General features: G+C 45.0%; 2 protein-coding genes across 7 annotated transcripts in view; one reads left to right on the top strand and one right to left on the bottom strand.

Moving 5' to 3' along the window:
- The window catches only part of LYPD6 (LY6/PLAUR domain containing 6), a 67,733-nt gene that overhangs the window by 28,720 nt on the left and 15,132 nt on the right, over positions 1-23,881 (bottom strand). The window contains exons 1-2 of one of the 6 annotated variants that reach the window (XM_064450987.1): positions 8,242-9,271; positions 7,619-7,866 (exon numbers count right to left, since the gene is read on the bottom strand). The exons of 2 other annotated variants lie outside the window; for them this stretch is intronic. The gene's annotated coding sequence lies outside the window, so the exon portion shown is untranslated. Of the gene's footprint in view, positions 1-7,618; positions 7,954-8,241; positions 9,272-22,739; positions 23,774-23,881 lie in introns of those variants that run through there. 3 more of the 6 variants (XM_064450985.1, XM_064450984.1, XM_064450989.1) reach the window with 3 other exon arrangements.
- The window catches only part of ORC4 (origin recognition complex subunit 4), a 445,415-nt gene continuing 422,998 nt past the window's right edge, over positions 1,465-23,881 (top strand). The window contains exon 1 of the mRNA XM_064450981.1: positions 1,465-1,469. The gene's annotated coding sequence lies outside the window, so the exon portion shown is untranslated. The remainder of the gene's footprint in view (positions 1,470-23,881) is intronic.

Consider the following 23,881-nt stretch of genomic DNA (forward strand, 5'->3'; position numbering starts at 1 on the left):
ACCCATCGGTGGCATTTGGCCAGGCTGGACATGGAGGCAGAGGCCGGGAAATAAATGAACACACACTGCAAACACCCTCCAAGTGCCTCAGCTAAGGGAGCACTGCAGCTTGCATGAGTAACTCATTAGACACAAGAAAAACCCAACCCAAAAAACCACCACCCACACCAAAAACAAAACAAAAAAACCACAACCAAATCCAACAGAGAAAAAGAGAGAAAACTTTTAGGTGCCCCAATCATGGAAAAAAAATGAATTACAAACCACAAACCAGGAGAAGACACAAAGCTGTAAGAAAGCAAGCTTCATCAGACGTGGGGCTCACGGTGTCCTTGGGGCAATGCATGCTGCTGGCTAGTTTGCTGTCAAACTGGGTCACACTCAAAGGTTTTTATTTCATCACTTCCAGAAAGCCAGAGGTTTCTTGTCCTAAAACCCAACTAAAGAGCTCCAAATGTTATTCCCAGAGAAAATAGTGTATATAAAATCCTACCTCTGATAAGTGGATAAAAATTCATTGGTTTAACAATGCTCTTCTCTGCCTGAACTGAAATTTTCTCAGTAAAGCAGTACCACAAAAAAACACTCACAAGAACAAAAACCAATGAGACAGTCTTTTTCCTTTTTGCCCCTCAAGTATAAGACCTACAGCCAAGGAACACCGAGGTAGAAGCTGTTTAAAACCTCTTTTATCTGAGAGAAAAATAAAAAGAATTACAATAAGACCTTTAAAATAATTTTAAAACCACAAAAACCTCCATACTCTATTACATGTTAAAGTACTGTACAGTTTGGCATAAGCAAGCTAAGCTCTGGTTGTAAAAAACTTAATAGCAATGAAACTTTCATACTTACAGAGCAGCTCGCCTGATGCTGATAAAACAACTTCAAAATTTTTCAGTCCTTGAAGGCCAACTAGCAAACATATATACGCGTGCACACACACACGCATACATATATATGCGTGCACATGCTCTCATCGATCAGCAGAGACAGGAGGTAAAATGAGGAGGATGAGGACAATTGGTCTTTTCCTGGGCTGGGAGGAATCAATAAATTGTTCTCTTCCCCCTAAACTACTTGTAGTTGACTCCCTTGGATGCTCTGAAGCACCACAATTATTACCCACCAAATGAGCTGTTCAGGAGCTATGTAAACCTACCCAAAGTCACAGCCGTTATCCCAAGGACACAGGGTTCAAGTTCAATATTCACAGTTGGATCCACACAGGACAGATGTATCCCGACCCTACGCTCACCCTCTCCCCCAGCGCTGCTCGACACCGTGACCACAGACGCTGGCCACCACCCTCGCCAGCCCCTCTTATCTCGCTGACGTGAAGCCTCGCTGGGGGCTGGAAGCTCCTTAAGAGAATGAACACATCTCAAGAGATATTAACTCTTAATATCTGCAGACTGGCATCTGCTTCCTCAGCACTTTAGCCCCAAATGTTTGTCTGGAAAGAGTGCTCTAAAACCAGTAGGGTTTTCTACAAAATCCAGCCCTGCACCGGTTTAGCTTTAGACTCTTGTTTTATTAACACAAGGATCACAGGAAAACAAACTCCTTTGGCTAAATATTTAAGGCCAGAAAAGCCTGAAAATGCTTTTGACATCTCTTCCTCGCCAGCATCCACAAAAAGCAAAGAGCCTAACAGATGCAGTAAAAATAAAATACGTAAAAATAGCTTAAACTCCATTAAATATTTAAACATAACCAAGACCACAATAACAGCATTAGCCAAACTGGTCATGAAAACCCACTAATGCTCATGCCAAAACCATCTTTATCTGAAGGTTTGCCTTGTTTGTGAAAATTCCAACGGTCTGTTTTATTTCACGTGTGTAGATCTACAGAAGCGCCATAAACCTTATGTGGTGACACTCAAGCAAATATGATGGGATGGGTATTTATACAACATATATTAATCATGTCTAAATCAACTGCATGTGCACATCAGAACTATCAAACCGATCATCCTGCCCAAACACGCTTTACTGATCAACTCAAAAAAGTGAGCATCGCAGTAATTTAGGGAAGCCTTTCCAAAACAAACACGAGCATCACGTGTTTCACCCGGCCACATGCACGAGACAGAGCGAAACATATCACAACATGTCAGTGACCACCCGATCGGGTATTGTTTCTGCCTATTGCGTTCAAATAAAGCGCATGCACTCACCGGAAAGGTGAGCGCCAGATGAAAAGGTTCAAGTTTATTTCGGATGCTGAAATTAAACCGCTGCTCGCTGGGACTTTGGTCGGTGGAAGCCCACGAGACCGTATGACTTTAGCTACAGATGCACAGAGCGCTATCTTAAGATGCTAAAACGTTATCAAGGACTTCCATTATTCTGGAGACAAGAGCTATTGTTTCCACTCACATCAGCGCTATTTTGGGAAACGAGTCATACCCACAATTGCCCAAATTAGCTTTCGTTCAACTATTCAGATATAACGTCTGAAAAGTAGCCTAACTGAATCTACTCCATTTACTTCAAAAATCACGCACGTCATTACGAAACAAAAAACAAATGAAAATCTGCACAAGAAAGCTTGGAGCTGGCAAAGAGGCATCCAGGGGTTTAAGTGAAGAATATTTCAGTTTGCTTGTCCTTTCTCCTTCCTACCAACCTTATTTTTAGGTGACTGAAACCTTCACAGCATACCTTTACCTTAGATTCCGAAGCACGGCTGTAGGCACGCATTATTGACTTAAAGACATCCATCCTACAGCTGATTAAACTCCCGAAATGAGCTGGTCAGGCGCCTCCCTCCAACACCCAGACAAAAAACTATTGATTCCCATAACAGTAATGTGAATATCGTGGCATAAAAGGGCAACAAGCTGCAATCCCCCCGCCGACGTTTCAGTACCAGTGCTGGAAAATAACATGGACTTGCACTGCAAAGTGATTTAATCCGAAAATCTTTGCATGAATAAAGGAATGATAACAGTGAAAGGGAATGGGGACTGGAGTTAGCAATTTCCAACTGTTGGGGGGGGTGGTGGATTAAAAAAAAATAATAATCAAACACTAACACAGTGGCAGTTCATGTAAGTTCCTGTGAAAAGCTATTTTTAGAGGAATTTTTAAAATTGCCCTTGGGCACTTCATAGCCATATCTAGTAAGCTTGAAATTAGGCAAGGTCATGAGTATGCAGCCTTCAGCATTTCTGAATATAAAATACCAGGAAAATACCCTGTTTGCATGACTTCCAGTTTCCTAGAATCATTTTATTCACTGCCCTATAAACCAATTTCTGAATCCCAATACGTCGGTCTGTTAATCCGTTTACATACTTTTCTTCTTTTGCACAGCACCCCCCTTAGTATGGAAACACCCTTGTCAATACAAACCCCAGTAGTTTTGTAACCTGCCTCGTGCTGAATTATTTACATTAACATTTTGCCGGCCAAATACCTTCAGCATACAAAGGAATCGTCTGGGCGCTAGTCAGTCAACTACCTACAAGTCGTAATTCATCTGTGCAACAGCTAATGAGATGAAAGCAAACACAAAAGCAGTAGGTTGACTGATACAAAGTAATTGCAGGCAGAGTTCGATGACAGAAATTTATGTAATTCCATTAAAGGAAAGGCAGTCGCAAGAGGAAAAGTAGGGAAGCTCAGCTAAAACCCCCAGAATTTAAATGGAACGCACGAGGAATTTTCTATACCGTATGAACACCTAGAAGGACGCAATAAAACTTTCACTTATATTTAACCCTATTCCTCCCATCCCTCCCTATCATACCCAGCAGTTTCTATAGCGTATTCGGCTGTTTATATAAAGCCGGGCAAAGCAGCAAGGCAAGCCCCGGCAACAGCTTACTCAGAAACACACGCCGACGGAGGAGCTCGCAGGGTATTTTATGTCCTCATCCTAAGTACATCCCCGCATTTCACTTTAAGGTTTCCACGAAGAATTTTTCCCAGTATTCCAGCAACGTAAACTCCTGGCACGAGGCGCAGCTCCTGCTGCTTGCATCTGCGGCGTCCCTTCTAAGGGAGACCCAGTCTTAACACCCTGCCTTGGCACTGCTGCGATCCAAATAAATAGCAATATTGTGGTTTCAGGCCTCATCGCGCCCTGGAGCGCTAATGAAGGGTCTGAACTGGGGACCACGTAGGCGCAACGCTGTGCAACGTACGAACGGCAGCACCGTTTATAGAGAACGCTTCCCTTTTTTAACACTTAGCAAGTGATAAACCATGATTTTATTTAGTACGTAAATGTCAAAAATATTTAAGCTGATGATATATGGCCTGTGATGAAGCAGTCCCGCCTACATACATACATCTCTATCGTGAAACCCTCGCAATCGCCACCAGCAGCTTTATAAAAACTATATCAGGGACAACGAAGTACCACGTGTGCAGAACAAACCAAGTACTGGCACTTACGGAAAACGGCGATTATTGCTGCGAACATATGGCGACAGAGGGATAAGAACTACGCTCCTCTCTGAGTAGGTCACACCACTCGAAGAACACAGTCAAGTCAGCGGGCAAAAATGGGTATCTGAGGTCTACTACAGCTATTGTAAATCTTGGCAACCAGGAAAACTATGAAGAATTATTCACTTTATGAGAGAAAGAAGGTTTTCCAACAAGCAGGGAGGCTTGTCGGTCAAACTAATCCCCCCAAAATATCAGGGAATCCAAAATAATTTTTTTAAAAAAAGATTAAATAGATGTAGGATATATTTGTACTCATGTCCTTCCTCACTAATTATATCACAAGAAGGTATTGTCTAATGTAAAAATCTATTCAGAGCGCCAAAGGACCACCGGCAATTCCATCTTACCACCTACTCCGTGCTGCTCTCGCTCACTAAATACCTTCTTACAAAGGAGGATGCCTAGCAGCAACTGAGATACGCCGTGTTTTACCCAGGGACCACGAGAGCCACCCTAGGGTGAAAATGAGAACGTCTTTTCAAGGCAAATGAGTTCGTTTTAACTAAACATGCCTTAGCGAACCGTAAGGAACCAAACCATCAGCGGCACCAACGCACACTCCGATCTCTTCTGGGGAGTCCGCCAGCGCCCAAGCTCGGCTGCTGTGTCGCTTCACCCCTGCGAGCTGTTCTGCCTATTCCATCACATCGATTTGACAGACACTACGTGCAATGTGGGGGCCAGGAAAAGGGCGGGGGGGGGCTCTAACTTAGTGCGGCCGCTTTCATACATGGCTAAATAGCACCTTGAAGGACGCAGAGTGATTATTTCAGCACTCCTTAAACCGCTGTACTTGACATTAGATCCAGTTTCTAACAGCAGCGGGGAGCGTGGGCAAATCAAGGGATTCAGATTTGGTTTCCATTGGAAAAGCCCAGTCCTACTCATGAGCAAAAACTGAAAAAATAATTTATTCTATTGCCAAACTACAGCGTCACTTGTACCTTACCTTTTACACAAGAGAGTTGGAGGAAATCAGACTCAACATCAGACACACGAATGCCAGATAATTAAACAAGCGGATCACTGACGCATAAATAAAGTTTTAGGTTGACAGCAAACAAGTCTTCTACTGTAAAACAACCGGGATGGCTTTTCAAATGTTTTTATGTCAGCACTGGCCTAAAAAATCCAGTGGAAACTCGAAGGGTCAGATTCCCTCCCTGCTGGCACCTCCCAGGGCCGTACAGGAGGCAGCAGGGTTAGACCCGCGGACCAGCCTGATTAAAAGCCTGTCCTCGGTGTTTGCATAGCTGATCAGCTGAGCGCTGGGAATCATTTTATCTGAGCAGTACTAATGAGCTAAATCACTATTATCATCACAGTGATCACCCACCCGTAAGCGCCTCACCAATGATTTATTTTTACCTCATTCTGCAGCAAAGCAAACATGGATCTAGTGAAGAAACCTTGCCCGGACACCTCCTCTCCACCAACGCATGGAGCCTGCAAGCTCATCGCTTACTAAAATGGAAATACCTATGTTTTCATTTCAGCCACCCTTCCTTAAGCGCTTGTTACGCAGCGACGGCACCATTACACTTCCACACCACAAAACCAAACCCGCAGGACTGAAATCCTTGCGGGACGCCGGAGCCAGTCTGACCTCCTGACACCACCCTCCAGCAGCGGCCCCGAGCTTCGATGCATCGAGATAGCCCTATCTCTGTGCAAAACGGGCTTCCCGCAGCAATAAAAGCAAAAAAGTTCAACAAAGATCATTCTAAAGGTATGTTAATGGCCACACTGGGGATCTCCACCCAGTTCACACTGAGATCTTTGTTATTTACCATCAATTCCCACCAAACAGGCTCTCTGAGGCAACAGATCTTTTTTTTATATATATTTTTTGAGACAGAATACAAATATTTTCCCAGTTCTGCCCGTTGGAAGTTCACAATCCATTATAACCATCAGCCCTGTGCTCTGGCGTGGCCTCACAATGACTCTCATATAGACAAAAAAGATGAACCACGGCCCCTCTGGGCAGCCCGGACTTCCGATGCTCTAAAAATCAACAGACACCTGACAATGTGCTGCGCTAGACACGACAGGTACTCCTGCAGGTAGCCCCACAATTTGGGCAGGTTTTCATACCTGTCAATACCCATTAACAAGAAAAAGCTTCTAAAATATAAAAGAAATCACATGGACATATGAAAGACACATACTCATTTCCTATTGTATTGGCAAGTGATGTAATTAAGTGTTTTCCATCACGCTGGCTATAGAATGTAATTATAATTAAGAAACTGTTAAAAGTCCCTCCAAAGAAAGCGTGGTTTAGCAGAAAAGAGTGCATGCTCTGTAATGCTAAATGCAGCGCTGGCTACAGTTGGAAACACAACTATTTGGCTAAGAAATTAATTTAAATTTATTACATACTGATTTTTTTTTTAAGTAACAAGGAAGAGTCGGAAGCTCTTTTGCACCAGCGGTGCTGTTCTCTTTTGCAGACTCACAACATAAATCATTATTTCATTTGCTTTTACTTGGAAAGCAATTTGTAAAGAACTACGTTCTCACAAGCAGGCTCTTAAAAAAATAAAAAAAAATTAAGAATCACAGCCCCAGCCTCCTGCGAAACCCAAACCACCCCACTGGGGAGCGGGGCAGGACCAGACGGACGCAGAACTGCTCCCTCACCCCACCTTCATCGCAAAAAGCACCCGGACAAAGCGCCCCGGCGGCTGGACGCCCGTCTGTCCCCTGGAGGTGCCCCCCCTTGGCTCTCAGCACCGCGGAGCCCCCCCAGGTCCACGAGTGGGTGGGAGGGGATTGCTTTGCAGGGCGGGGGGGGGAACACAACAGGGTGCTGTCACCCCAAAAACCGGTGGGCAGGAGGGGGCTGGCTGGGACACCCCCCCCACCCCCCCCCACTGCTCCCCTCACAAAGAGGGGGTCGGGTCCTGCTCCCTTAAAGGAGCGACTGATCCATACGTTGAGCTTAACTAATCCGACGGGTAGTTGAACAGACAGAAACCAGTCGGGTTTAGCTTTTACCTTACCCAACACATGGTCTGTTTTCCTAAGTGCATGTCAACGGCAGTGACTTTTAGACTAAAATCACTTTTTTTTTTTTTTTTTTAAAAAACGGGGAAAAAAAAGGGTTAGGAAGGGGAGATTTTTGTATAGTCTATAAAGCCGCGTACCTTCGCACCGTGCGCTTCCTGCCTCGTCGTTCAGGGGGTTTCCATCGCGCCCTCAGCGGAGCCGGCGGACGGGGGACCCCGGGGCTGTCCCCTTGGGGTGCTCCCCGGGGTGCTGCAGCCCAGCCGGCCGCTGGCCTCTACCTCCGCCCGGCTCCCATCGCCCGGCGGGCTCGGCACACCTCCCTCCCGGGGCCAGCGGCAGCCACGCTGCTTGTTCATGGAACGAGGGTTCCCGCTGCAGCTCTCCTCTGTTGGGAAGGGAAGATTAGGATCTTCGCCGGGCACGGATTGTGCTGAGCTCTAGTTTTCTTCCATGCTTCATTAAAAATTAGATGCTGGATTATTTAAAGCATATATATACATATCAAACAACTACGCTGTTATTCTACTCTCTTACAGAAGCCCTCTCTGTTTCGGGGTGGGGGGGAACAAACTACAGACAATAAAGCATAAATTCAAAAGCACGGGGAACGAGAAGCTCTCAGGGAGAGCAGCCAAAAGGGGAGAGGCATCGCACCCCGCTGCAGCGCGATCCGGCCGCTGCCCCCCGCAGCAAAGAGCGAACCGAGGGCCGCGCCAGCACGAATCGCATGCGAAACAAACGCTCCTGGCTGCGGGGTTACCTTATCCCGGCAGCTTTTCCGCTCCGAGGGGCTGATGCCGCTCTTCGCAGGGGTCAATAGCGAGTGATTTCTAACTATCTTCTCCAGCTGGGAGTGTCTTTCCAGCGATGAATCATTCCGGTTGATCCCAGCATAATGTTACAAGAACGCTTTACTCAAGCAAAACTCCATGTATGAGGCTGCAGGTTTTCATCTCTTGCCAATTTCAAGTGGGTTTTGTTATCGTGAAAAGAATGTAATTACGTATATCTCGCTATATTCACGTCTGTTTCTCAACAGACCGAACATAAATACCTACAGATACTTAGAGAAGCATGACATCACGTTTTAGCTCAGTTAAGTGGCTTTTAGATAACAAGCAATGCCCCCGTCCTTGAGAATGCAAAGATTAGATAAAATATTGAAGAAGAGCCGTGACTACCAGCCGGTTGTACATACCGGCGTAAAGCTTCACAATGCAATTTTATTCATTTCGGTACATTAATTAGTCATGCAGAAAGTATTCAAAACAGACTAAGCAACAATTCATCAAAAAAGCATTAGTATTAAATTAAAGCAGCGTTGGCTGCCAGCTGAAAGCTGCTAATAAAGCCAGGAATGCTCTTGCTGTTGGGAGAAGCTACACAACCTGTCCCCCACTCCCATCCCATGCTCCCCAAACACAAATCAGGGGCAGGGGCTCAGGCGGGAGCCCGGCATGGCACCACCGGTCTTTCTTGCTCCCTGCTGCTCCCCTTTCTCCCTCTAATGTTTATGGGAACAAAATCTGCAAAATAGAAGCGCTCTCAAACAGTTCTCTGCCGTGGCCAAAGATATTTCTGTCCTCTGGGTTTTGAGCACTGCCACGTGTATGCTCCTGTGCATAATTTCGTTTCACAGAGTTGCTCGGATCATATATAACCATTGTTCGCTCACTGGAAAGGCTGCAAAGTCAGACCCAAGTCTTGAATTAATTGCTTATTATTTACCTACACGGAATCTTGGAGGGGTCCGTATTTTCCTCTTAGGGTTAAGTCTAGTATAAATATTAGTTTCAAAGATTCCTTAGAGCTTTGCAGGAAAATATTGCATAATGGAGCACTGACTCAGGGGCAAAAAAAAAAAGTCAAGGGCAGACCCCCTTAGACCACTGTATCCCACAAGTCAGACAGAGGCCGAAGGAGGACTTGAGCAAGTGACTGGGAAAGTGGAAAATGGTCTAGCAGAAGAGGCAATAAGCACAGAGGTCCAGGAAAGCCTTTAAGGGGCCGAGGACCAAACCTTTGCATGGGCAGGGCAAGATCCCCTTCCTCGCCCTGCTGCAGGACCAGAGATGCTGGGTGTTCCTGGGTGATGAGCTGCTCTGGCAGGCGATTTGAAAGGCAGATGCCGGCTCTGGGTGTAAGACCTTAGTCAGGGCTGGGTGTGGAGGCAGGGAGCTTGGTGCTGAGCAGGCAGTGCTTGGATGGAGAGGACAGGAGCCAGACAGCCCACGCGAGGAGGAAGTTACGGCAGCCCCAGCTGGATACAGGGCATCGCTTGGACCAAGGAAGGGCATCTGACTGGGTTTACTCACGGGGTTCACAGATTGCATCAGGCGGTGGCTGCAAAGCTGCGGTGGCACAGCAAGTATTCAATGGTCCTCTATGGTCTGAGATGGTAGCCAGCCTTACCCCAAAAAAATAAATGCGTAGAGCGAGAGAAATCTCCTCTTCACGGGAGCTAACAAGAAAATAAGCCTGAAAGAGTGGCATAGACACCGACTGCTCACAGAGGGCCGACACCCTGGGACCACGGTCCTAACGCAGCTTGAAGATCATCCTTTATACCGGAAAACCCTAGCCTTACACATAGGGTTTAATTATACATAGGTAATTATTTTCATATCTATTCCCACGAATACCATTAATAGGAACAGACTCATCTGGCTGGAGCTTTCCCTGCTTGTGAATCGTCCCAGTGAATCAATTGTAAAAATACAGACAAGGGGCTTAATGAAGAGACGGCAAAAGGAGCAGCAAGGCTATGAGATGGCATCGTGAAGAGGAGAAGCTCAATAGGACAGGCAAGAAATCCCACAACAGTATCAAGATTATATGGGCTGCAAGTCTTGTGAAGGTTACAAAAGCCTCATGTTTCTGTCGGGAGATTATGAGGTCAAAATGCCTAATTAAAAAGGAATTTATATGAATCAATTTATTCCAACTCACTCTGTCAGTATCCATAGAAGGTATACCTGCCTGACTGCACATGCACATATATAAAAGAGTTATTTCAAACCTTGTATATAAAACCATTGTTAAACTAACTTGTAAAATTATGTGAGTTATGAAATAAATTGTAAAGCATTTTAAGAGTCCCATACAGGCTTGAGGATTAAAGAAATAACTGATGTTAGCCATAAAAAAAGCTAGGCAATTTATTATGAAAGACATTTATTTCTTCTCCTAAGGAGGATTGCTCACTACAGCCAAGCAGCATACGCAGCCCTTTGCTAGAGTTTGAGCACTGACGTGTGGTATTTAAGGCAGGCTCACGAACAGCAATTAACCACGACGGTCCGAGTGAGTGCTATGGTGCCTCATGCCAAGTTAAACTAGGGAATCCTGAAGCATCAAAGGCCAGCCGTTAATAGCTATTATTAATTCATTAATTTAAAAGATTACATGAAAGAATGAACAATCGTAGACAAAACCAGGCGGCAACACCAGTTCTGTTGATCGCAAATCCTGGTTTTGTCCTTATGGTGAATGAATGAGTGACATCTGTTCCTTCAGAAATAGTTGGGGGGTGTGGGGGGGCCTTTAGTGCTGTGACTCTGCCTTTGTGCGCTATGTAAAAATAGATTTAAATTTTCACATCTCTTCAGACACTTCCTAAGTGGCCAGGCATGACACCACATTACTATTTAACAGTATTTCCAGTGCAGCCCTTAGTTTCTGTGCCAACATTCAATGCATTTTATTCATCCACTTGCTTGTGATGGTTTATGAATGATCGCTTCATAGCTGGGGAACATGAAAGCCGTTTCTTCAGCTGCATATAGCTTATACAAGCAGCAGTGTGCATCTGTGGCTCTTAGCACTGCTAGACTGGATTCTTCAAATTCCCCTTAAACACTGAGAGAAGAGCTAAACTGGGACTATTTTCATTTCTTTCTCTGTGTTCATCATGACCTAGTCTAGTTTGGGCACAGGGCTGAACTTCTTTGCATCTGTGTCTCAGAACAGTAACTCTCCTATTAAATGTACCTTATTATTACTGTTTATAGTTCCCCACTACCAGCATCAGATACAACACGTCTATCTAAATTAAATTTTGCTATATCCTTTTTCAAAAGCCTTCTGCCAGTTTTAATCACCTTTACATCTTTGCTGAAGCTTTGCCAAGGGCACCCAGCATTTGGTGTTTCTGAAAGAACAGCTCAGGAACTGCAGTAGCAGGGAGCCCCCAGAAGGCACACTGCCTGCTTTCTAACACCTCCTGGATTTAGACCAAGATTTTGGAAGACAAAGCGTAAGTCATTAACCTTTAGGCTTGGTGGAATTAGAGCCGGACATCCTCGATCAGGCTGTAAAAAAGCCACGGCAGAGGCGCTCGCACACTTCAGCCTCGGAGCAGCCCTTCCAGCCCACCTTCTCCTGGCCGCTCACCATCTGGGGCAAAAAGACTGTAAAGACATGGTGAAGCACGACTGTGCTTCCAGGTGTCCGAAGTCTGGATACACTGTAATGATAGTTTTGCTTGTTGATGGGAACTGAATCTCCACATCTCTGGAGATACAGGAGAGGGTCTTGACACAAAGAGGTTGTCCAAATGGCAACCCTCCAGCTATCCTCTGGAGCAGTCTCAGCAAGAAAAAGTTCAAAATCGGTGGCAAGGATATTAAACTTTGCATCAAAAAAACCTGAAAGCATTGAGTTTTGAAAGATCAAGTTCAGTTGCTACCAAAATTCTACCGAATTGACCTATTCAGTAGAAGGTTCAAAGACAATACCTTGGAGACATATTCCAAGCTATCGGTGGTTTATATTCATCTTACAAACATAAGGTTTGGGTTTCTGCGTGCCCAAACAGTCCTTGGTTTCATGTGGAACTAGTGACATAATTAACAAAATTTAATAATGTTCAACAGATACTCAGAGCCAGAAGACCGAAGGAGCAGTCTAAATGGGTGCCTTGCCATATCAGCAAGACTGAATTTTCCAGACCTACAAAGGGAATTGAGGGAAATATCTGTGGTGTTACTGTTCTCTAGCGTTTGGAAATTACTTTCCCAGTAGTAAAACTGGGAACACACTATTAAATCACAGCACTTTATGAAGAACAGGACATACTGGGCCTTCTTCTATCCTTCATTTGATCTCAGGCTTCCTGGTCTAAATATCACTTGAAGAGAGAGAGAAATCCGATCAATTATTTAGTCTTGCATCCAGTCTGACACCCCAACCGCCAAAACAGTCTCAAAAAAGAAAAGGATTTCATACCTGTTCAGCATCCCTTCATTTTCAATGGTAACTCTAAAACATGATTCCTTTCGGACACCCCTTTGAGAGAGCACGGCTTAATAGAACAAAACATAACACCATCTGGTGTAATAAAAAAAACCTCAATACTTCAAATAAACCAGAAAATATTCTAGGAAAGAGTGAGGTAAGGTTTACAGAAGGATAGGCAGGTAAAGAGAAGTTGGAGGGAAAAAGTAGGAGTGCTTCAAGGGCAAGGGGGTACTGTAACAGGAGAAATAAGTGCGGGGGGAAGGGGAACAAAGGATTTAAGACATTCCAGGGTTAGGTGACAGGGCAAATCCCTATATCATCAAGGACTTGCCATCCTCTGCCTGACAAGAGACTAGATTAATTAGCCAGCGCAGGGTTCTGTGCCGCAGCAGAAGATGGACATGCCCAAAATCTTCTTGTAAGGCTTTAGCTTATGGACAACAGGAGCTGGGTTAAGAAAAAAAAAGGCAAACAAAAAAAAAAGAAATAAAAAAAGCCATGACAGAAAGGTGTCCAAGTCACTCAGAAACACAAGGCAGAAGCTCTAGCCAAATAGCAACTACCAAAATACTTGCATACAGCTGCGTGATATTTCCTGGTAGAAGGTCCTGAAGGTGTGCGGCATGTTTTGACAGCACGCTCCGCAACTCGTGAGCTACGGTTTCAGCGTGCCCGTTGTACCCACCAGGAGCAATGCTTTAGCAAACAGCTTATGGCGTGTTTCTCCTTCGCTGCCAGGCTTCGGCAGGAGACACCTCTGTGCCAGGAAGGGAATTCCAGAGGTGGGTATCAACCGTAGAAACTATAGTCAGGAGCCTTTCTGCCAGATGAAGGATGCTTCCCAGAAAGCGCACTTCTGGATCAGCGGCAGCCGAAAGAGCAGAGAGCCGTGAAATAAAGCATTAAAATAAAATTTAAAAAAAGAAGGAAAAAAAAAAAAGAGAGAGAGATAATTAGGGGAATAAACAGGGGGTTAATTCTTTTTTTCCACATGCTTTCTTTTTTTTTTTTTTTAAACAAAAAGCAAGGACAAAAAGTGACAGGCATGAAAGGGACCCTGATTGCCTATTATTAACTGCTAGTAGCACCATTAGTTTATTTACTAGAGTGAAAACTAATAAGGAGACTAATGAGAGGTTTGGTTTGAGGCACGGTGGCGTTTCATTACAGTCTGGTGGAAAATTGGAAATGAACCCGATAGCTCTGTACTCCATTAACTCTTTCTCTTGGATCTGTGTGAAAATGCAAACACACATGCCAGTATTCAGCCGTACTTGCCAGGAAAGTTCCTAATAATTTTTGGCCAACTTTAATCTCCTCTGTAGAAGATTTCTTGCTATTTTTTCCTCTTTATGCCTTGCGTTGCAGTATTAAAACATTTAAATTCATTTACCATCAACATAATAATAGTTTATATGTCTGTCGTGCCTTTCTTTGATCAGGGTCTGTCAAAGCATGGCCCAAAATGTAATTAATTAAGCCTCCCAATACTCCTGGGGTCAGAAGTGGGATACAGCAGCGTCACTTCACCTCCCCAGCACGGTGCAAGGAAACATTAATTCCTTCAGTAACCTGCTCGGTAAAGATAAATGCTATCTCCAACTCAAGAGACAGGGAAAAGATAGAAAGCAAAATGCAGTATCTGCTGGGATGGGGTAAAGAAATCAAATTTTTCACCTTTTCTTGATAAGTATCTTGGGAACTCCAGTTTAAGTGATTACAGACATAGCATCACACAAAGAAACTAGATTTTGAAAACTCTTAATGGATACATCAGAGAAACAGGAAGCAAACAGGTAAGATTTCCTATAGCTTTGGGTGATATAAACAATAAAACTATTTTAACCAGTTGGACAATAATAAGGCCATTTCTTTTGCAAGGAGCTGTATATTGGCAGGAGACTGACACATCATCTACCTCTTTCCCACGTGAGCATCCCTGGGCATACATCATCTCCAACAGTGCCACCAGATCTCTCCACTGCTTGATGCTTTCATTTCTGGTGGGGTTCGGTCAATAAAAAAACCCCATAACTCTGGTTTGGGAATTAATACCTACTCGAGGCATTGTTAAAAGAGCAGTCTCTATCCCCCCAAGCCATGCATTCCTGTTTCTTCCCTGAATTTAAAAAGGGCTGGACGGGCTAGAGTAACTCACTGCAGATCCCATTGATACAACACACACTAGGGAGCATCTAGGTGATAAATGACCTAGCTTTTTCACAAGATTACCAAATTATATCTTTTTGCTTGGTTGGTTTTTTCACCGTTCCTTCTAGAGGAGCCAGCAAAACCACTGCCATCAAGTACAATCTCTCTGGGTAAAAGTTTCATGAGGGGCATCTCTCCATCTGCAAATGAACCAACACTTTCAGATGCAAAACATCTGAGCTTTCTGGAGACGATCCGTTTGGTTTCTTAGGAGGAAAAAAAGATTGTCTGAAGACAATTCCCAATAATTTCTGATATTTGTAGCTGGCTATTTATAACAGTTGGATCCTCAATTAGGTACAAGGGGAATACCTGTATTTAAGTTCTCAGCTCTCCAGCATAACGAAGCGCACAGCCAAGACAAAATCTAAAATTAAAATAATTTATTTTTTTTTTAAAAAGAGGGATTTAGAAGAAAATACCAAAGGGGGCTAAGCCAACAAGTTTTGTATTATTCCCTCAGGGAATAAGTCTTTAAAGCAGGTGTAGAGATAAGCAGCAGAAGGCACAACAGAGTGGTGCAAACACGACATGGAAGAAAGACCAAAAATACACGCACACGCAATTACATCTCCTTCCGACGGAAACGGTGTCAGACGGAAACGAGCTGGGCAAAGAAAGGAGTTCCACAACTGCAAAACAACGCGCAAGGTGACTCCAGCTTCTTCCTTCGACCACGTGTCTGCGTTACCATAGAATATCATTACACGATTTCACTGATCCCAGGGCAGAAAGCTGCTGCAGGAGTATGTGTACACACATACAAATATATTTGCTTCAACTCTTCGTCTCAGGTTCCAGAAAGAGAGTGACGTGCAATTTTTCCCTAAAGGACTTTGCAAGATTCTAGGAATGGGAGAAATCTCCTGCAACCTGTCCCCTTTGCCATCATCACACACACGACCTTTTCGTTTGGAGATGGAGCTTTCATTAGGACCATCTGATCTGCGCAGTGCCCCCAAAAAAGAGCCCTTGTTCAGTTTGAAGCCAGATGCTCAACTTTATTAAGCACCTGATCCAATGTCCACTGAATTAATGCAAATCTCCCACCAACTTCAGCCGCCTTTGATTAGGCTGTAAAAAAAAAAATAAATTACAAACTTCTCTATTTTCCCCCCGTAGCTCAATTCCATCAATGGATTAATTTTTTATTTTTTTTTAATCAAGAACATCTCGGATTTTGCCTCTCTCTTTTAGGTCAAACCTACTGGATATCAAATGTCAGCCACCTAACCTTATTGCCTCTTTCCCTTGCTTTTCAGATGGACTTGCTTTTCAGCTAGATGTCTTCTTTAGGCTTACATATTAAGGAGATAAAAGTATGAAATGGTGGAATGACAGGCTGATTAAAAATATATATATACAGCAGTATATTGTTCAGACTGCCATACTGGCAATTTAGCAGATCTGCGATGTGATATTGTCATGTTTAATAAACAGGATGAAAAAAAAAGGTTTGAGTTTAATAAAGTAAGAGAATAAACAAAAGAAGGGGGAAAAGCCATTGGGAAATGCATGTCTTTATAGTTAAGATGTTAATGGTCCAAAATAACATCTGTGTTCTTCCTACATTCTTAAAAAAAAACGGGGTGGGGGGGGGAGATCACTTGCTGATTATGTTAGCTTGCTTTGAAAACCCACAGCAGATTTATTATTTCCTTTGGAGAAACTGTACTTTGTTCTTCCTACAATATCATTCCCATCAACCGTAGCATGCCAAAAGAAGCTGCTTTGGGAACAGGCCAAAAAGATTGAGACAATGTGGTATACTCTAAGCACAGACTATTTATGGGCCATGAGAGAAAATCCTTCTGTAATTTTTGAAGTCTGCTTTGGTGCAAGTTAATGAGAAAGTTTGAGAGACTGAAAGGTCTCATTATGATATGTCACTCCAAGATTGCATCTTTGTTTTCTTAATTTTCTCTTAAGCTGCTCCCAAGTTGGCTGAAAAGAATCTTTATGAGAGAGGATGAGATAAACTTTGAGAATTTCAATGCAAAGATGGCCAGTCCAGATTTGATCCAGTTATTTTGCTCTTGCGGTGAGCTGGAGTGAATGAGCCTACGAGTCACTGAGAAAAGACTGTCGACAGAGCTCTAAAACCCCAGCTATTTTTTTCCCCGCACTCTGCTGGCATCTTTTTGGGCTGAGGAGAGTTTCTAGTTATTTACAGTACCTTGCACACTGACACAGATTTAGTCCTCTCTTCTGTTTGCGAATCATTCCTTTTCTTCCCAGGATCCCGATCATTTTTCCAAATTATTTACAAGGTAACCCTCAGTGACGGCTGTAATTGTGTGGGTTATCTGCAAGGCTGTGCCCAGTGGCCATAGCTGGTTTGCTCAGAGAGCTGCCTCGCAGAGCCAGCCACCTTCTTCCTAAATGGAAGACCAAAATGAGTTGACAGAGCTTGAAAAATTACTTCATCAGTAACACCAGTAACAGATTATTTCTTCTCATTAACCTTCTCACATGATTAAGTAAAATCCTTTGAAGGGAAGCCATTTCCTAAGTGGGCACAGGAAAACCTGTCACATGAAAATCAAGATGGTCAAAAGAAGAGTTTCGGTGCACGGTGGGAAGTGACCGCTGCAGTTATTGATCAGCTCTAGGACCTTTGGGTTAAGCGACTATTTACAAATACACATCACTTTAGGTATTAATGAAATAGTTTGTCCGGCGGCTTCACGGGAGTGCCAGCTCCACTCTTGCGACCCTCACCACCTCGGCAGCATTTCAGCAGGCTGCACTGGGCTGCTAGCTTATTTGTTTCACCCCTGGCATTGCAATTTGTTGCAGGCTGCAATGTTGTCCAAGCAGGCAAAAAGGAAGAGTAGCTAAGTTAGCAGCTGGCACGTTAAACACAGAGGTGATCAGAGGGAAGGATGTATGTCCCCTTACGACACAAGGGACCTACACAGGTAGCATCGCATCCTTTGGCGTGATCGTTTTATGACCATACCAAGCCCTACAGTAGTCCTAGATGTTGGCTCGACATGATGTTTTCATGATATGTTTTTTCTTTTGAACAGAGTCCTGGGAAAAAAAAAAAAAAAATCAGAAGTTTGGGACTAGAGGGAACCTCCCTCACCAGCAAACATCATCCTCAGCCTCTGCAAAGACCTCTGACATAAAATCTGTTTCACAATGGGATCGACTTCCACGTTAAACATGCAGCTCCTCCAACTGGATGGCTGTTCCCGAGTCTCACTGATCCGGTCACCACCAGAAATGCTCCCCTCCACCCAGGGTATCCGTGGCTCCATCACGTTCTGCACTGCGTTCGTCTAGGTTGCTCCCAGCAGCGAGGGTGGTCAGCGACGGGCTTTTCAACGCAGGCCCGCTCTTTTTAGTACAGCACACCGGCAGAGAAAGTCATCATGAAGAAACCCCTTGAGGTTTTTCCTTGTGCCTCTTCCGAAGGACTGAGGCAGCACGTCTTTGCCGATGGACGACTCCAGTAGGTCCCATTTTTTTCTGGTGCCAACTTGTCCTTTCAACCGAGTGCAGCTTAGTCCTGCTTCCCTTGAGCGCCCCCAGCCCATAGGGCCTGCTCCGTGCCCTTCCCCTCCCCTCAGCCTCCAAACTACTTACACAGCAGGAGAATGTGTTCCGGAGAGGGAACAGCTGCTGTAAGTGATGTAGTCATGGCTGGGGAAGAGCCAAGTTACCTGCAACGAACCCCACCGGCACGGTTGTGCCCCAGACCCCTTGGTCATCCCCTTTTCCTCACTCAGCCCCCAGGGACCCACAGGCAGCGTGCCCTGTGTGCGCCTGATTGTCAATAATGAGTTCAATTCTGAGCGTACCTCCTGAGAGCCACCGCTGTTCTCTGCACGTTCCTTTCACTTCTGGAGCTAATGTTAAGCTAAGCTGGAGAGGAAAGTTCAGATATTAATTTACATGCAGAAGTAAAAATGGTAGATTTCAACCTACTCCTTGTTGAAAGCCCAAGTCTGGAAGTGTTTCTGACTACTCACTGCAGATCTCAATTCCTAATCAAACATTTGGATTTAGTGATTTTCACACAAAATGAAGGACCCAGTGTCAGCTACTTCAACCTGCTCACACGCTCTGGCTTTTGGGACACACGCGAGTCCATGGAGGAGGGCTGGAAGAGGTCCGGAGTGGTTTATCTTTTCAGTTCAACAGGAATAAAATATTACACACATGGTCGATGCATTAACTTCTAAATATAAGGACAGAAAATGTAAAACCATTCAAAAATACTTCAAGATGCCACCAGTCAGTCATTAAATAACTTTGCTTTTTTGTACTAAATAATAGCAATTTCTAGGGAATCTTAGAATGAGGTTGTGGGACTGGAACCGTACCTAGGAATCTTCTCATCTCGTGAGTGAGCAGGCAATATTTGGAAGGATTTATAATGAACCTGAAAAAAATAAACGCAACTTCTCCTGTCTGTTTAATTCTCAGTACCCAGTTTATGCTAACAGCCATGGAGCCAAGCAGTCTGCTTCTCCGCAGAAATCAGAGGAGCTGTAAAATTGCACCAGTGTAAAGATAAATGCCCTCACCCGGGAGAGGCAGGGATCCACAGTGAGCAGAAAAGAATGTAAGATGAGATCTACCACAAACACCACAACGATAGTAGCCGGGCAACACGCGAACGCTCCCCAGACTGCAAAACTCAGGAACCAACTGAAATCCAGCCCTTTCCCCATCGCTGTGCAAAATGTTTGCAATCAGGCTGCTAATTGCTGCTTTCCAAATACTTTCGATTCATTGGAATACATGGAGATATTTTGAAATATTAAACATGCTTGTGTGTTTCTTCTTGGAGTGTTGAAAATTCAGATTTTTTTTTTTCTTCAAATCTTGGTTATGAATACCAAATGTTGAATATGATGCATTGCTTCAGTGGAAGAGACACCAGTGGGAGTTAGCCCCTTTTTGCACTTTTTTCTGGGTTTTTTCGGCGTATTCTTCAACGTCATTAGCCATCACTTGGATGATTCCTTTCTTAAAATAGCGTAATGACAACCGATCATCTCCAGCCTATTTTCAGCACAATTTTCATCACCAAGACCACTTAGTTTCATGCAAAACTCCCTGTTCAAGAACAATTAATGCTCTGACAAACAGCAGCAGCCACGGCTCAGCACTGGGAAAGCCAAGCACGTTAATCAAGAATGTATCTGAGTGAGGACAGGAATGCCTCATTCACGGTCACAAAGCTCTCCAGCTCTTCTGCCTTCGCCCAGCCCCAAAACGGGAACTTGAATTCAGTCAGGCTGCTCGCATGCTTAAATTTACATGTATGCTTAAAATAGTTTTAGATCCAGTCCAGCTGGCAACTGGAACAGACTCATTAGAGGGTTACCTGGACCCACAGCTAGAGGGGGAGGAAGGCTCTCGCTGTGGTCTTGTAGCTTATACAAGAAATGGAAGACTCGGGCATCCTGGAAGGTCAGAAGGGCTGAGGATCTACAGCCAAAGCAAGCGGGGCTGGCGAGCATCCCAGCCCAGGCAGCAACAGAAAAGCAACGCTCACAGTTAACACTTCCATATCAGGAGGTTACAAACACACACCCCCCCCCCCCTACAAACACCCCCCCTACAAACACCGACCATTATTGCTAACAAAAGATAGATAATAAGTGAGCTGAAGATACCAGAAATGCTGCAAAGCCGGATACTGTTAGAGAATCAACACACAACGGTGGCAGTGGCGCACACCGGGGGCGGCGGAGCAGAGCAGCGGTACCAGGGTCTGCAAGAACTACCGCAGCACCACCTCTAGCAAAAGCAAAGGGAACGAGGTAAGAAAAACTACACCAGCGTTTTGAAAGCTAAGAGGGTTAACTCTCTCGGTTCTCCCAAAAGCGAGGCACTGCAGAGCCCAGCATGCTCTCAGCACCTACGGCACACGTGTGCCCTCCCCCGCCCCAGCAGATGCCCTCACCTCTCTTCGGACAAGCCAGGTATCATCGCTAAACCGACCACTGTGCGTTCTCGAAGGAAGCCTGCTGAAGTGGAGCTGTTCCCCAGAAAGGCACACGTTGCTGCAGAGCAAAGGAATTCACAAAGGAGAAGCGGGGCACAGCCTGAACAGGGCTCTCCAGTGCTTCCTTCACTGCCTTCAGCCTCACACACACACTCTTCCTCCCACCTGCCCCCACGTCCTCCTGCTTTCACCTGCCAACCCCTGTTCTGCTCCCCAGAGCTTCTTGCCCTGAAGGTACTCACATGCTCCCATGTCATCGCTGTAGGACTGGGCAGGACAGGAACAGGAGAGGAAGAGAGAGGCTTAACCAGCAGAGAAGGAGAAGTGTCACAAAAAGAGCAACAAGAACGAACGGAGCCCTAACAGCCATGACCTACAGAGGAAGGTCTAACGAGTAGGAGCTATTCAACGTACGGACATTTTCGGACAGAACGAAAGGGCAAGTTCATTGAAGATCACCACGGGACAATCTCTTCAGCCTGTTCACGATGGATGTGAACACTTGCACTGCAGCAAGACCTACTCAAGCTAGACGGGAGCAAAAACCTAACTGTAATGGCAGTGAAACATCGGAAGAGCTTTCCTTGCTCTCAGAGTAGAGGTCTTCCAGTCCAGGTTAGACAAGGGCTCCTGAGGAGGACAGGGAGCAGAGTTGCCCTCGTACCTATCTGAGACTGCTTGAGGTCCCTAATATCAGTTGCACCTAGTAGCAAGCAGGTGTTCCCCACCGTGTGGGCACCTGAACGCCACTGGAACATCCTCTGCAAACAGCACATCTCTGTGCACCAAGAGGAACATCTGCTCCATCTCTCGCTGCTTGGACAGCGCTAAACTTTGTGATGATCAGCTGTCCCAGGCCCTTTCCAGAGGCACGGGACACTCCAAATAGCATTTGAGAGTTCTAACTTGTTTTTCCAATTCATTAATGAACACTTTATCTTGTTAATCTGAAAAGCTGGAAAGGGATAACTGTCTTTAAGATTAATAGCAGAAACTGGGGGGGTGGGGGAGGCGTGAAACAAAATTCCTTCAAGTCAAGAGCATAGTTTGCTAATGCAACATGATTGATGACAAGGATGATATTGAATACATTTCTCCATTAATATAAGTACACTTTCAAGATTTCACAATTAATCCCATTCTCCTGGACTACAAGTTAATGGTCATTTTCCCAGACTTCAACAAGAGAAAAGCATAAATCCCACGAGCAGGGATGGGCTGTCCCATAACCAAACACATCACTGCTAATGTCACGTTGACCTCACGCTTACAGGCCAACTGCACGCGTTTGTGTACGCAAATCAAAAACCTTTGCATCAGCCTGCCGGTGTCTAAACTGATTTTGATGAGTGCTGAAAAGACAGAGTTCCAAAAATCTGCTGATAAAGATTATTGCCAGTCAACTGTCAAAGAGGGGGGTTCTTCCCTTTATATTATAAATTAGACTATTACCAAAACACATTTCTGTAAAGCTAGATTCTGTGCAAATCTGGTCTTAACAAAACAGGAACATCGGCTCCTGTGGCAAGTATCGCATGGGAAAGATGTCCAGGCCCTTCCCTTCCTCCCGACTTCCCTTTCTCCAGATGTTTGAGCCCCAAACCTGCATGTAGAAGGGAAATCATTGTCCCCAGGGAAGATTATTTCATCTCATCCCATCACCAGATTCTTTTCCCTCCCTCGCCTTGTTATGGGTCCCAGTCTCTGGTTATCACCGCTAACAGCGGCGAGCTCGCCCCCCAAGCTGCCGAGCCTGGCCCCTACGTTGCACGCCGACAACTAGCCCAGGCCACACTGAGAACCGGACACGTTGATCCCACAGAGAAAAGGTGTGATCTCACCTGCCCCTTCATAAGCCACCTTACACGTGCACGGCTGCACCTCCACCAGCGCGGCCATCTTCTCCATGGACCGTGAACATCGTTGCGTGGGGGTGGATAAGGAATACGCATTTCCAGCATCTGAAGGCCACCTGCAGTCATCCCCAACCATGTCCCTCTTGCTGTAGCCCTTCAATCCCTTCCCGTTACCCTCCCATCATTCTCCTCAGTGCCTCAGACAACTCCAGAGATGCTTTTGTTCATATACAAAAATTCCCCAGTTCTGACCTCTCCTGCAGGCAGGTTGTCTTCTCTTGCAAATCATCCTCTACTATTTTGAGCTACCCAAAGATTTGGCAGTCTGTGCAAGTGCAAAATAGCCAAGGCATTTAGTGGCTCAGGACAGAGTCCTCTCCCATGGGCTGTATGCATAGATTTTATTTTATTTTCTCCAAGTAGAGTAGTGAAAAAAGAGAGTTCACCAAGTTTTCTCAGCAGCATCAAGACAGACATCAATGCTTCACCCTGTATATACTTAAACCAAAGCACTAATTTAGGATCCCAGCTCCTTTCAGGGATGGTAATTTACCCCTCTGTCCCAGATGACCAGAGCATTTCTCCTCCAGGCCCAGCTCATACAAAAGCCCCAATTTCCAGTTGTGCTGGCTCCCATGTGGGGGGAGGTCGCGACAGTCCTGTGCTCTCCAGCAGCATTTTGACAATGTTTCTGCTGACTCAGACTCTTTGCTCCCAGTCTGAAAGAATCCGTTCCTCCAAGCACAGATTTTTCCCTCCATTTAGTCTTTTCCAAAAGTTAGTTTGTGGCTATGAAGACATTGGATCTGGTTTATTCAGCCTTCAGGGTGTCATTCTTCCCACAGTGGTTCATACTGTTCTTCATTTAATACTCCCCTGAAAATCCATCCTTGCGTTTCTCGTGCTTCCTTTTTCCGCAGCGCTTGCTTTACCCCTGGTAATGTTTAACTCGCCCTGCACCATATATACTCACACCAGCTCAGCGCCTTTGCTTTTCTGCTTCTTCATAAACAGTTTTTCCTGACATTTCCGAGTAAGTCTGCATCCTGCTTTTTGCCTTCCCAAGTCAGCAAACTTCTCCCACGCAGGCTACGTCCTTGGCTGCAGTAGCCAGGTCTACCTGGGCT

This window comes from Phalacrocorax carbo, chromosome 5, assembly GCF_963921805.1.
Source record: "Phalacrocorax carbo chromosome 5, bPhaCar2.1, whole genome shotgun sequence".
Lineage (NCBI taxonomy): Eukaryota > Metazoa > Chordata > Aves > Suliformes > Phalacrocoracidae > Phalacrocorax > Phalacrocorax carbo.